Source organism: Polistes dominula, unplaced genomic scaffold (genome assembly GCF_049000335.1).
Source record: "Polistes dominula isolate Pdom_NZ unplaced genomic scaffold, Pdom_raw_medaka contig_16, whole genome shotgun sequence".
Taxonomy (NCBI): domain Eukaryota; kingdom Metazoa; phylum Arthropoda; class Insecta; order Hymenoptera; family Vespidae; genus Polistes; species Polistes dominula.
This window is the reverse complement of record NW_028301040.1, coordinates 5,383,599-5,398,804: the sequence shown is the minus strand read 5'-3', so window position 1 is coordinate 5,398,804 and position 15,206 is coordinate 5,383,599. Positions and strand designations below refer to the sequence as shown.

The 15,206-nt window shown below is 40.1% G+C and overlaps 1 long non-coding RNA gene across 1 annotated transcript in view; it reads right to left on the bottom strand.

The window, feature by feature from the left end:
• The window catches only part of LOC149031813 (uncharacterized), a 120,284-nt gene that overhangs the window by 84,864 nt on the left and 20,214 nt on the right, over positions 1–15,206 (bottom strand). The gene's annotated exons all lie outside the window — the stretch shown is intronic.

Here is a 15,206-nt window from a genome sequence, read left to right as displayed (position 1 = left end):
GCCCCTTTTACCAAAAAGGTACAAGCCTTCTCCGTATTTATACAAATTATCGACCAAGATGCGTTTTATAAGTTTAAGACAGGTCAGTCAGGGGTCTTTCTTCCCTCTACCCTTCTACCCTCCCAACTAAAACCCCCTCCTGGTTGAGCTTCTCTTCTCTGGCTAATACCGGTTCTCTAGAGTTAATCGCATAAATTACAATTATTACGGCCATTATTCTCTTTTGGTATTCGAAGGCGGCGAGCCGACCGCAGCGTAACTCCTACTCGACGATGAGGTCGTAATATAAGGGTATTCGAGCTACGGAGAGAAAAAATGTAATTACCGAATCGTATTAAACGATGACTCTATGACTTCCGTCCAAGGATTTGTACTTTCTCCGACGGGACGTCACTTTTAAATCCCCTCAATCTTCACCCCCAATTCTCATCTCTCTTGAATGTCATGCAACTTTGTAGTAACTCATATATTTTCATTTCTATGGTCGTATTTCATTTCTATCCCTCTACCAACCCTCCCTCCCCTGTTAACTATAATATTCTTTCTTAGTTCGTATCTTGTTTAAGTATATTATATAAAAATTTAAATATATCTAATATTATTATATTTGAATTTGACATTAGAAATAATTGAAATACAGGTAGCCCTCCTATAACATGGAATCCTATAACACGGTTTCCTTTTAAAAAACCAAGGTACAACACTGTACTTCTACAGCCGCCCTGTATTTCTAACCCCTCTTTTGTAAGTCCCCTACTGACTCTGGGTCTCATACAACACGGCATTTTCTAGGAACCTATCTATCGTGTTATAGGAGGATTACTTTTATATAAAAGAATTATAATTATTTCAATTTGGTTGCTTTCAGAAGACTCGAAGCAAGGTATGAGGAATAAAAGAATAAAAATTTAGCAATTCTCACGATTCAAGATTTCTCGCGCAATAAAAGCCCCGTCGTCTTGTCGTCGTCCGTTTTGCTTGTTGGAAAGGAAAGATCGAAAGACGAAGAATTCTACGAATACTCGCGATACTGGCATGGCCGACTGGCCGGCAGGAAGAAAGTGATTCGATCGAAGAGAAACTTTTAGAGGACCCGGCAGACTCCCCTTTTTCGCGAATCCCTCTTTGAATCCCAACAAGACGGAGACACGCCAGAATTCCCTCTTTCATTCTCTACTCTTCTCTTCTCTTTCGTTTACGAACGGAAAGTGCGATTCGCGCAAAAGACGAAGGAAGGTAGAGAAAGAGAGAAGGAAAATAAAGAAGAAGAATCCTTCTCCCTTTATTCCCTCCCCCGTTCCACTTCTGTACCCACCTTTCTGGCGAATCTCTTTCACGTTTCTAGTATATACTTACGTACGTACGTACATACATACACACATATATGTATTTATATATATATATATTGTAGGAAAACTGGTATTTAGTCACTCAGTTATATATATATAAGAGTGCGAGTGTATGGTATACATGGAAGTGGTTGATGAAGGATTTGTAGCGATATGGATACGAGTGCATGTGACAAGAAAGAAAAGCGTACGATATCGGCTGGCACCATCGTTTGTAAACACTCCGAAATCTCTCGAATGTTCCCGAGCCGGAAATCGGGAAGAAGTCTTTTGTTTGACCGATTGGGAATAGTCTGGAGATTTCTAGAATGATTAACGGAAGTGATCGGGACCATTGGTGGGGTGAATGCATATATAAACGCGGTGAAGAGGGCGATCCTCGGCCCTTCTTGATTCGGTGTGACGAGTGAGTGTTAAACGAGTGTAGTTACGGTTACTTATTTTGCTTTCGGTCTTTAAGTCTTTGTTATATTATAATAAACATTTCTTTTATTCAATAAAAGCTTCTATATATATGTCTGTCTGTCTGAAACCACGCCAACCACCAAACCACCCCCCCCCCACAGTTCAGAAGTGGGATTAAAGAAATAGTGGGATCTGTGTCGAAGTGAATACGCGATTTTTTTGGAAAGTGATACAATTCTGTTCTTCTGTTCGCTGTGCGGAAATCTCTGTTCGTCGTATACGAAGTCTTCTGTCCGTTGCGCGGAAATCTCTGTTCGTTAGATACGAAATCTTTTCTGTCCGTTGCGCGGAATATCTCTGTTCGTTTACGCGAAGTCTGTTCTGTCCGCCGTATATGCGAAATTCTGTCCGCTGTGTGTAGAAAATAATATCATATCGGGTTTGAGGAATTATCATCAAAAACAGAAACTATCATAATGTCTGCTAAGGAACCAAGCTCTTACACCGTTTGCCAATTGAAGGAGGCATTACGCGTAAGAAATTTGCCTACTGTCGGAAACAAGAATGAATTAATTAGTAGGTTGACCGAAACGGAGCCAGAAATATGGCAGTATCTGGAAAAGGAGTTGAATAATCCGGTTCAAGAAGACGGTTCGACGGGACGTGACGAGCCGACGGTTGCTGTTGGGGCTCCACGTGTTGGAGACGGTAATGTTTCTCCAGATCTTGAACTGATAAGAAAAGAAAGAGATCTACTTAGAAAGGAATTAGAATTGGTAAGAAGAGAACAAGCCATACAATCAGCAACTACTTCTAGCATTGAAAGTTTAAACCGAGTAAGTAATACACCGAGTAATGTCAACTTGAGAAGTATCAGTGAGTTGCTGTGCGAATTCGATGGGTCCGACCATTCATTTTGGAAATGGGAACAACAATTGAATTTAGTACGTAGTACCTATAGTCTGGACGATAACAGCACAAAGATTGTTATCAGTTCAAAATTAAAAGGATCAGCTCTGAATTGGTTTCATTCAAAACCAGAACACATCAGTTTAAGTGTGGAAGATCTTCTTCAACGGATGAGAACAATGTATAATAATCGTCAAAGTAAACTGACCTTGAGAAGAGAATTTGAAGCACGAATATGGCATCCAAATGAATCCTTCAGTAGCTATTTACATGAGAAAATTATATTCGCTAATCGTGTTCCGATACCCGAGGAAGAGATAATCGACTACATTGTCGATGGGATACCGGACCCACGACTTCAGGATCAGGCACGTATGGCCCGTTTTAAGTCAACGTCTGACTTAAACGAAGCTTTTGAAAAAATTAATCTGCGACCGAAAAGGTCACAGGAATATTACGTAAGGGACGTGAAGGCAGCGAAAGCGGTTGTTCATCCGAACCCATCGACGAAGGGGTCGACGAGAACACGGGCAATCAGAAAATGCTATAATTGCGGGGAGGTGGGTCATACTCTTCCGCAATGTAGGAAACCAAGAACATCGAAGGGGTTCTGTTATTGCTGCAGATCAGCCAATCATCATCTTAAGGACTGTCCGGAGAAGAGGAGGAAACCCGATGCGCCTACTACATCAGTATCACACACGTCCACACCTTCTTCAGATTCAATGAATTTGGTACAGGGGCCAGCACTACATCCCCCGTACACGGTACCCTTAACGTTCACCACAGCAGACGAAAATGGTGATATCTGTAGATATAAGTTTTGCGCTATAGTTGATTCTGGATCACCTATAAGTATGATCAAGCAAACCTATGCACCGAATAATGTAAGTTTATCTGCGGTAAAAGGAAATCATGATCTTTATGGAATAAACGGTTCCAAGCTACAAATTTTAGGTAATTTCGAAATAGATATTAATATCTGTGAGGTAGAGATGAAAATGAATTTTTTTGTTGTGCCGGACAACACCATGAGTCACGCCGTGTTACTTGGAAGAGATTTTTCTACAAATCCGACGGTAAAAATTTTATTAGGTCAAGACGTCCAAATTATAAAAACCAATTCCGAGTCTTTAAGAAACGAGAATAATTGCTTTGATAATGAAATATTGAATATTGATTACTTAGATGAACCAGTCAAAGTAAACGAGACGTTACAAATTAACCCTAATATCCTTTCTGACGAGAAAAAGGAAGTTAAAGAGTTGTATGATACGGAATATAAGTCAAAACTAAATTCGGGTGTCGTTGAAGAGGAACATGGGTGTGAGATGGTAATATCTTTGAAACACGAACAACCGATCTTTTTCCGGCCGAGACGATTAGCTTACGCCGATAAGGAGAAACTGCGCGTAATTCTGGATAAGTTAATGGCCGACGGTATTATTAGGCCCAGTAAGTCACCGTATGCCAGTCCGATTGTATTAGTTCGTAAGAAGAATGGTGAGCTCAGACTTTGCGTTGATTACCGCGAGCTAAATAAAATAACTATTAGAGATAACTTTCCTACGCCGGTGATCGACGACAATTTGGATAGATTGAAAAACAAAAGATATTATACAACATTAGATCTGAAGGACGGTTTCCATCATGTTAAAATAGCCGAATCGTCGATAAAATATACCTCTTTCGTAACACCTTTCGGTCAGTATGAATACCTGCGAATGCCATTTGGCTTAACAAATGCACCACGAGTATTTCAGAGATTCGTATCTAATTGTTTTGATGAACTAATTAGAAAAGATAGGGTTCTTTTGTACCTCGACGACATATTAATTGCGACATATAGCATGGAAGAACATCTTAAAATATTGCGTGAGGTTTTCCGAATAGCCGCGCGATTTTCTCTGCGGTTCCGGCTTGATAAATGTTACTTCGCTTATAACGAGATAACGTATCTGGGATATCAGGTGAATGAGGATGGTATTCGGCCGAGCGACGAAAACGTGAAGTCTGTAGTGAATTATCCTGTGCCGCGTAATGTAAAAGAGTTACACAGGTTCGTCTGTCTGGCCAGTTATTTCCGGCGGTTTATACCAGCGTTTTCGATAAGGGCAAAACCATTGTACGATATAATAAAATCTGATAAGAATTATCATTTTGGTTCTAAGGAACAAGAAGTGTTCGAAATGTTAAAAAATCTGTTGGCGTCGCAACCGATATTGGTGGTTTATTCACCGATTCTTGAGACGGAATTGCATTGCGATGCAAGTACTGCGGGATTTGGTGCTATCCTGTTACAGAAACAAAAAGACGGGAAGTTCCAACCCGTGTCATATTTCAGTAAGCGCACCAGCACTGCCGAGTCGAAATATCATAGTTTTGAACTCGAATGTCTGTCAGCTATCTACGCCATTAAACGTTTCCATACTTATCTATTCGGGATAAAATTCAAAATAATTACCGATTGTGATAGTTTTAGGCTTACACTCAGCAAACGCCACGTGAACCCTCGAATTTCACGGTGGGCTTTGTTTTTGGAAGATTACGACTATGAGATACAGCATCGGCCGGGGAAACGTATGGCACACGTCGATGCGTTAAGTCGATGTCACGAAATTTTAGTTATAGAAGGAAATACTTTCGAACAAACGTTATCTATTAGTCAGGAGCGCGACGATAAGATACGGGAAATCCGAGAAGCCTTAGAAAAAAACGAAGATAAGTTTTACGAGTTGCGCGATGGTCTCGTCTATCGGAAGGATAAGTCGAAAGGACTTCTGTTTTATGTACCGGCTTCAATGGAATGTAGCGTTATGCGAACATGTCATGACGATTTGGGTCACGTAGGGATTAATAAGGTAATTGAGCATATCACAAAGGTGTATTGGTTTCCGAATATGACAGAGAAGGTAAAGGAATACATTAGAAATTGTCTTAAGTGTATTGAGTTTTCTCCGGTTAGCGGCAAAAACGAAGGATATTTACATTCTTTGGAAAAGGATAAACTTCCGTTCCGTACGGTTCATGTTGACCACTATGGTCCGCTGGAGAAGACTAAACAAGGATATCGATACCTTTTGTCCATTGTTGATGCGTTCACGAAATTCATAAAATTATATCCGTGTAAGACGACAACGACTCAGGAGGTCGTCAGGCATTTGAAAACATACTTCTCTGCATATAGTAAGCCAAGACGCATAATAAGCGATCGGGGAACGGCGTTTACCTCCGAGTTGTTTAAAGAATTCGCGAAAAAAGAAATGTTCGACCATGTACTTGTTGCGGTGGGTACGCCTCGCGCAAACGGTCAGGTGGAACGATTTAATCGTGTTATTACTCCCATGTTAGGGAAATTGTGCGAGTCTACAGAAAAATGGAATTGTGTAATCGATAAGGTAGAATTTGCTTTGAATAACACGGTTTGTCGTTCAACGGGTGAGACCCCCAGTAGATTGTTATTCGGCGTGGACCAACTCGGGGAAATAAACGATAACATAAGGTTAGCGTTAAACCGACGTAATGAGGAAAACCGAGATCTAGTAGCCATTCGAGACAAAGCGTCAGAGAGAATTTCGGAGGATCAGCACTCGAACGAGCGCTATTATAATAAGAGACGAAAGAGACCCGTCACGTATTATGTCGGAGACTTGGTGATGATAAAAAACGTAGATACTACCATCGGTATAAACAAAAAACTAATCCCCAAATACAAGGGACCATATGAAGTAAAAAAAGTGTTAGATATGGACCGGTACATCGTCGGGGACATTGATGGGTTTCAGGTAACACAAATACCATATACAGGCATTGTGGGCCCTGATCAGATGAAGCGATATATTCGTCCACGATAGAAATAAGAAAATCCGTAAATTTAAATATAAATTCTATATGCCTCATATCTTATCTTATATTATGCCTTATGTTTCATGATAGTTTATGCGTTACGTCTTATTTTTATGTTAGTTTAATAAGTAAAACTTGTGAGTGAGTGTTTGTTTGTGTGAATATTCCGTTGGTCGGGGGCGACCAAAAATGTCAGTATGGCCGAGCTGTAGGAAAACTGGTATTTAGTCACTCAGTTATATATATATAAGAGTGCGAGTGTATGGTATACATGGAAGTGGTTGATGAAGGATTTGTAGCGATATGGATACGAGTGCATGTGACAAGAAAGAAAAGCGTACGATATCGGCTGGCACCATCGTTTGTAAACACTCCGAAATCTCTCGAATGTTCCCGAGCCGGAAATCGGGAAGAAGTCTTTTGTTTGACCGATTGGGAATAGTCTGGAGATTTCTAGAATGATTAACGGAAGTGATCGGGACCATTGGTGGGGTGAATGCATATATAAACGCGGTGAAGAGGGCGATCCTCGGCCCTTCTTGATTCGGTGTGACGAGTGAGTGTTAAACGAGTGTAGTTACGGTTACTTATTTTGCTTTCGGTCTTTAAGTCTTTGTTATATTATAATAAACATTTCTTTTATTCAATAAAAGCTTCTATATATATGTCTGTCTGTCTGAAACCACGCCAACCACCAAACCACCCCCCCCCCCACAATATATATATATGTACATACACTTTCTTGGACGATGATTCTTCGATGGGTGCGTAAACGCGCGCTCACGAGCACCACCACTACCACAAACTAAGTTGGCACGCATCACGCGTGCACCTATACACCCATACACGAAGAAAAATATTCGTGTACTTCGTCCAAGCGTTGGCCAAGTCCCCGCGATGGTGATATTTACGGTCCGATAGAATCAGCCCCCGTAAGAGACGTGGACGAGGACAGAGAGAAGGAGAATGAGGATGAGGACGAAGACGAGGAGAAAACGGGGGATGAGAGGGTGGAAGGGGGAGGGAGAAGCTCTCCGGAGAATCGGAGGAGGGACCGGCTTTCGCGGTGTCCGAACCGTGTGTGTGCTCTGCGCCTTTTTTTGCGGCTTCAATTTGAATTGAAAAAGGCTGTGGACACGAGGACAATAGGTTGCGCCGCTGAGAACTCTCCCCCCACACCCCACTACTCCTACCCCAACCTCACCAACCCCCTTTCTCTTTCTTTCTTTCTTTCTTTCTTTCTTTCTACCATCTTTCAAAGCCAACTCCTGCTCTTCTTCTTCTTCTTCTTCTTCTTCTTCTTCTTCTTCTTCTTCTTCTTCTTCTTTCGATTCTACTCCTCGATTCGATGACGACAACGACAAGGACGCTGTAGGTGCAGGTCCTACCTGTTCCTTCCACCATCGTCATCCTACAATTCTTTTCTTTCATCTTATTGTATGTTTAAATTTATATATGTTTATTTCCTATATTCTAAGAATTGATATTGATAGATTATTAGTAAAATTGATTTTTTGAAAATACATTAGAATTTGGTATCATTTTATGCAATTACAGAGCTTTTTTTGAATATAATTATATTTAAAAATTCAAAAGTTACTAATTTACCGATACAGAAACTATATTGATTTATTTTAAATATACTAAACGTAAGTGTATCATCTCGCGTTATTGTCAAAATAATAGACCCCTTTTTTGAACAAACATTTTATCCCAGAAATTGATGTTATGTATGCAACTAAATATATATTCAAAGAATAGGAAATAGATTTCATTGATTCTTTTTCTCCCTACCAGAAGGTCTGTATAAACTGATTCAAAAAGACAAGGACAATCGTAGAATCAGATATTACGTATGCACGACCGAAAGCGCAGAAAGCAACCTGACTCTTTCCTCTGTTCAAAACCACCTCTTCTTCTTCTTCTTCTTCTTGCATTAGAGTTATTCCAACATCGTTTCTTTTCCCCACCGTCTCTATCTACCTTCGTATCCAGCTTAACCTTTGCGTCCAACCGGCTGGCTTCCGAATACCGATCGAGATGACTTAGCTGAGACTCGAGGAACTCGGTATATAGCTCTGGCTCTTTATTTTCTCCTCACTTTCACAAAGAGTGCCGGAACGATTAGCTTCGATATAACGAACGCTGATCCTAATCTCTATCACTATCTCTCTTTCTCTTATTCGAAGTAATCTTAGCGTGTCATAAAAAATACGATAGAAAATCGATTCTATCCAAAAGTTGACGAAAATAAAATTAAAAAAAAAAAAACAAACATACGAAACAAAAGAGGAAGAGATAAAAAAAAAAACAGAAACAGAAAAAGAAGAAGAAGAAGAAGAAAAAGAGAAGAGGTAAAGAGAAATTTGTTGAAATTCGTTTTGGAAAGAGATTCGATTTGAAGGATGGAAGAAAAGAGTTCATTGACCCTTACGAGAGAGAATCTACCCGTCTAAAGGCATGCTCGATTCTTCACCTTAATCCTCCTCCTCCTCCTCCTCCTCCTTCTTCTCTTTCTCCCCCACTCTTCACCTTCCAATTTCCTTCCATGGAAACGTCCCTCGAACGTACGTTCGTATGGATCGAACAACGTACACACCACAGCGTTCTTTCTCGCAGCATCACGAAACTTCACCGGACCAATCTTCGGCGGATCGTTCGCGAGGAGTCCCAGTCATTAAGCATTCGGCGAAGCGCGTCGGATCGAACTCGTTCGGGGCGAAAAGCGCATCGCGAAACCCACTTCGATTCTTCGACCTTCTTCTTCTTCTTCTTCTTCTTCTTCTTCCTCCTCCTCTTCCTCACTCATTCATTCACTCACTCACTCTTCTTACTTTGATTTCTCTTCTTCTTCTTCTTCTTCTTCTTCTTCTTCTTCTTCCTCTTTCTCGCGTCATCTCGTGAACGGGTAATCGATGCAACATTCGCAAGCGCATCCAGAGTAAGTACTTAAAATAACGACTTTTAAGGGGCGACTTTAAACCGAGCGGACACGGGGCTAAGTCGTTCCGACACGCTGCCGACCGATTTTATTGCTAATAGGAATCCGATGGAGTCCAACGATGTAATTTCCTTCTCTCTTAACGATCTCTTCTCTCTTTCTCTCTCTCACTCTTTCTTTCTATCTATCTCTTTCTTTATCTTTCGTGAGTGTTTTCTTCTTACGAACTCCTCGCGTGCCGATTTCGATTCTTTCATCAAGTACTTGCATATATATACTCGTGGATTCTCAAGCAAATTTCATGTAAACGAACAAATTCGTATGAGAAAAGAAAGAGAGATATATATGTTTAACTGTTAAATTTGCAACCATGAAATCTCATATCGTTCTAACGTTTCAACCTATGGTGGTACGTGACAGAAACGGATAATAACCAAGTAGAGATCATTTAAATTCCATATTGTATACTTGAACGTAGAGAGAGACGTAGAGAGAGAGGTAGAGAGAGAGGTAGAGAGAGAGGTAGAAAGAGACACACATATATCCACAAGATAATTTTTTTTTCTTAAATACAACTCTATGAACACATAAAGAGAGCCGCACTCCAACTTCCGTCTGTTGAAAATGAAGTAGAAAAAAAGAAAAAAGTTATTCTTGTAAGAAGAACCGAAAGAATTCAGAAGAGGTCGGACAATTCTTACTCGCGACCTTTATCCTCCCTTTTTCTTTTCTTTTTCAACGTCAAACAATCTGAGAAAGAAGGAAAAGGGATGGAGAGAAAAGAAAGAGTCGTAAAAAGATACTTCACGGGCAAATACGTCGTGCGTAAGATATCTTCGCGAGGTGCATACGAATCACTTCATTTCTTTCATTCCGGAGCGGAAAGTAAACCGTCTCCTAATGCTCAAGTCGCAGATGGGTACCCTCATAAAGATGGATAACGGATACCACGTATCTCATCATACTACTAGCTCTTTTGGATGATAACCTTATCTCTTAGGTCAACGTTGAAACAACCGACTATGTCTGCATTTTTTTCTTTTCTTTTTTAATTTAATTCTTTTTTTTATCTTCCTTCCTTTCTTTCTTTCCTTTTTTTGCGGTTACAACAAATTCATAATTCAACGTGTACGCGTACGCTTCTCGTGATTTATTCAAAGTTCAAGAAAATATTCAAAGAATAAAAAGAACTATTTCCAAGTAAACTTTGTTGATGTCATACCGAAAATTTTCATATGCGATCACGTCTGAGCTATTTTAAACGAGTTCTCCTTCTTTTTTTTCCCTCTTTAATAGAAAATAAAATACATCTCTTAGGTAGACGCTTAATACAACCAACTATGTTTCTTTATTTTGAAAGATTTACGAAGAATTCATAATTCTTCCGTGATTTATAAAGAAAATATTCGAACTATAAAACAATTTCAATGTTATCGATATTGATAATGAAATTTTTTAAACGATCATTACCTGAACTATCTCAAAGTACTTTTTATTTCTTTTTTTCTTTTTTTTTTTGTAGTTAAATTTCATCTAATAAAAAGTAATATTCGTCATAACACTTTGGTTCACTCGTGAGTGACCTCCGTTTGTCGGAACATTCATTGTCCGTTGAATTCATAAAATAATCCATACCGATCAAGCATACTTTTCTTCGATGACCATGTCCCACCCTTCTTTAGAAATATATTTCTTTTTTCTTTACCTTTACGCGGGGCCTTCACGGTGTCAAATTAAGAGGCGTTCTGGCAATATGTAAATTGGCCGTGACTATTTATAAGTCGTGTGAGTCGAGATCGTTAATCATGCTCGAGCACCGCGGGTTCCTATTAACGTCCAGATAAGCGAAGGACCCGATCGGTAATGATCTTAGCACTCGACTCGTAATTTATAGTTTCATTCGAATCGAGTCAACATTATATATATATATACACCTTTTTATTTTTTATTTCATTTCTTTTTTTTATTTGAAAACGATTCAATGGCTAGGAGATCTAGCGGAAGCAAAAATGCATTTAACCGAATCGCGTTAATTGAATGATTTCTTTGATCGATCAAATTCAAATTTCATGGTATCGATGGTGGTCACACATAGTAATGAGCAGGGATGTCAATGATCGTTGTGTGAATACATTCTTATATATTTTGGTTATTATAATATATATTCAATGAAGATAAAGAAGAGAAAAAATGGGAAGGTGGGCTTTTGTCGTTGGATGTGATAGACGTTTAAAATGGACAACGTAAATGGTGTGTTGTATACTTACGCGAATACCTACTACACCATACCACACCATACCATACCATACCGATGTATATAGTTTTCAAACTGGTGTGTTACACACGCGAACGAGGATTGCGTGATTCGAGTCTGAAAACAGAAGCGACTCGACGAGACTGACGGCGAAGTACGCGTTGGTAAAAGGGCTACTACGAGGGACTGGATTGGCGGATGTTGCAAGGAAGAAAGAAAGCTTCAGAGAAACCACCAACTGGTCAGCGAGAAGAGAAACAAAAAGAGAGAGAGAAAGAAAGAGAAAGAATGAGTTGCCATGGGCGATGCCTAATCAACATCTGTCTAGTTCTCCGACCTTCCCTTCTTCGACCTAGTCCGAGATACCACGTGCTCAACCCGATACATCCAAAAGGACTAAACAAAATTGTCTGCTAAAAATTTAATCTTCTTTCAATTTTTAAATGTTTCAATGCTGACGAGCATTTCTTTTTTGCTACCTTCTTCTTTCTTTTGAAAATGCAGACTAATAATACTAATAATAGAGTCAAACTATTTTCTAACTTCTTTTTTTCGCAAAAGGGTTTTGTTAAATTTTGTTTTTTGCTAGCAACTCAAATTAAATTACATCTTTCCACCCTAATATTATCCTCGCAAAATAAAACACGACAATTTTTCTAAATTATAATTATAACTGTCATTGTAAATATTGATTGAAATGAAAATAACGTTAACACGAAAACGAGCATTGACAGTGAACGCATAAATCAGGATCATGCTCGTCAGGGTTCAACACTTTGAAAAGAGCTTTGATCAATTATGCGAATTTATCGATCAAGAAGAAGAAGAAGAAGAAGAATAAAGAAACAGAATGGAAAAGTAGCAAAATAATCGTCGACAAAATGATTCTTGAAGATGCCTTCGAAAAAAGGACCTGTCATAATAAATCAATTGAAAAATATCGAAACGTTGGATGCATCTAAAAAGCGTTAAGAAGCTAGACAAGTACGAAACTTTGGAAGAATCTTTGGATCGATAAGCTCACGATTGGTTTCCTCGTTTCGAATGCGCGTTTCCTTGGACGAACGCCTCTGTGAAGGACGGAAGATGGAATCAAAGTGGGCCCGGAGGTTTTGGTTGAATCGTGCGAGCGTGCGGCCCATCACTCGAGGCATGCCAAATCGAATGGAAGTTTCGGCGATCCTGCGGGCGCGTTGGCTTGGCAAAACGGCGTGGATGCGTGCTTAAGGACAGAGCATGAACAGTTGCAACCCGATACCTGATAAATTCGATATCAACGACCTGCCCAAGCCTGGGCCCGCATTTAGGTCGTGCCCATCCCTTTTCCATCTCTCTCACACTCTCTCTTTCTTTCTATCACTTTTTCTTTCTGTTGCTTTCTCTGTCTCTTTCTTACTTTATTCTCAGTTCGTCTCGCTTTCACGAGTCTCCAAAGAAAGAAGGACAGGGTGATCGAGAGGAAAGGAAAGGAAAGGAAGGAAAAGAAGGACCGGGACGATCGTTCTCTTGCCGTCTTTATCTCACGTTGCAAACCTGGCTGTGCCTTTTTTACAGCCGAGTCGACCGTGAGGAGTGTGTTTGGCTGAAATTTCAGCGGGGCCCATCCTCACTCTTTCCTTCCTCTGCTTCTTTTTTCTTCTTCTTCATCTTCTTCTTCTTCGTCTTTTTCTTCTACTCTCCGCGGAATCTTTCTTTCTTGTTGGCGAAACGGTTCTTTCGAAGGAAAAGAAACGGCTCGACTGCGACAATAACAAAAGTGTGAAAGCCGAAGAGGGAGAAGAAGCTTAAAGGGGTTAGAAGAAGAAGAGGGGGAGGAAACGAGAGAATAAGATACTGTTCATCCAGACGTTTCGCACCTTTCCACCTACGTCCGATCGTTTTCGTTTCTCTAAGAACTCCGATCGTTTTTTTTTTCAATCCTTTTTCTTCTTCTTTATTCTCTTTCGCAGAACTTGATGAGAATCAATTTTATTAGATAAAAAGATTACTATTAATTTTCACCGTACGCACGCAAGAAGAGTAAATGAACAAAATTCTTCGAAAGATTTCCTTCTTCCTGGGTAGCATAAGTAAAGAGAAGCAAGTAAGTTAAGTAAGTAGAAGTATGGTGAACCGAAAAGGTAAAAAAGATGGAAGAAAAGAAAGAGAAAGAGAAGTATGGTAAAAGGTAAACGTACGAGAACGCGCTTCTCGTCGATGGCAGAAAGGGATGGACGAAGGAGGTCTGCATAAATAACGATTGCCAACGGCGTTGTATATCACGGCGTTGTATATCGCGAAGGAACCGCGTGAGTGGTTGCGATCGTTGCTCGAGTAAGCAACAAAGCAAGAAAGCAAGTGAGCAAGCAAGCAAGCAAGTAACCCAACGAATGAACCAACGAACGAAAGCTCGCATACTATCGGCAAACAATGTTTCATTCCCCCGTTGGCATTTAGCCGCCGTGGCCGAATATCAAGATCGTCCGTCCCGGTAAATAATCAGATAGCAACCGCCCGAAAATCCTTCCTTCCTTCCTTCCTTCGTCGCTGAACTTCTCGAAAGACACCGCTCCCTCGACGAAATACTCCCACGGAACGCGATTACTTTCTTCACTTGACTTTTCGTTTCCACTCGTCTAAAGGGTTGGACTATTTAACCCTTTATCTTTCTTGCAACTTGGTAAATGCTCTTTTATTTGGTCTAATTGAAAGTAATACACAAAAAAGGTTTCTTATTAGATAAGCACTTCACTTATTCAAAATTACGAATTATGTGAGATTATGGTGCTAATGTATGTAATACTATGGGATATTAATGTGTTTCTATTATTTGAATGTAATCTCGTTAATGAGGTAGAACGCATGAGAGTTCGTAGATATCTTCGACTATCTACGAGGTGTATATACCTGTATTCACAAATTTCCAAGAACTAACGAAGAAAGAACGTAGAATGGAAGAAATAAAATAAGAAAAATAAGAAAAATAAAGAAGGTAAAAGAGGGTCTGGTCTCTTCTCTCGTACCAACCTCTCCCCATTATTTCTTCCCTTTCTAGATCGAGCTAATCGTCGTAAATCGGCATAGTTAGCGCATTCGCGTTAATTTACCTCCTCGCGATCGTCGAGAAACGAAGAATCCAATGAGACAACGAAGGATAAAGAAAGAGGGGTGGTAGGGAGTACAAAAGCAAAAGTAGTAAAAAAGAAAAAGGGCATCCCTTCGAAGTCGCGAGTCGAGCTTTATCGAGACCGTACGATCTCAGTGCGAGGCCGGTAAAGTAAATAAGAGTGCTCGCGGCCCTCTCACGAACTTAACCTAAACCGCTAACCCTACCTACTTCCTTCGCGCACGCGTACAAGAAAGAAAGAAAGTAAGAGAATAAGAAAGAAAGCGGAAGAAAGGGCGACGACGATGTTTGGGCGAAGGGCGAAGTGTAAAACGCAACGAAACGAAACGAAGCGAAGGAAAAAGGCTGGGCGAAGGTAATAAACGCGCGTGGGCGAGGATCCTCGAAATTTTATAG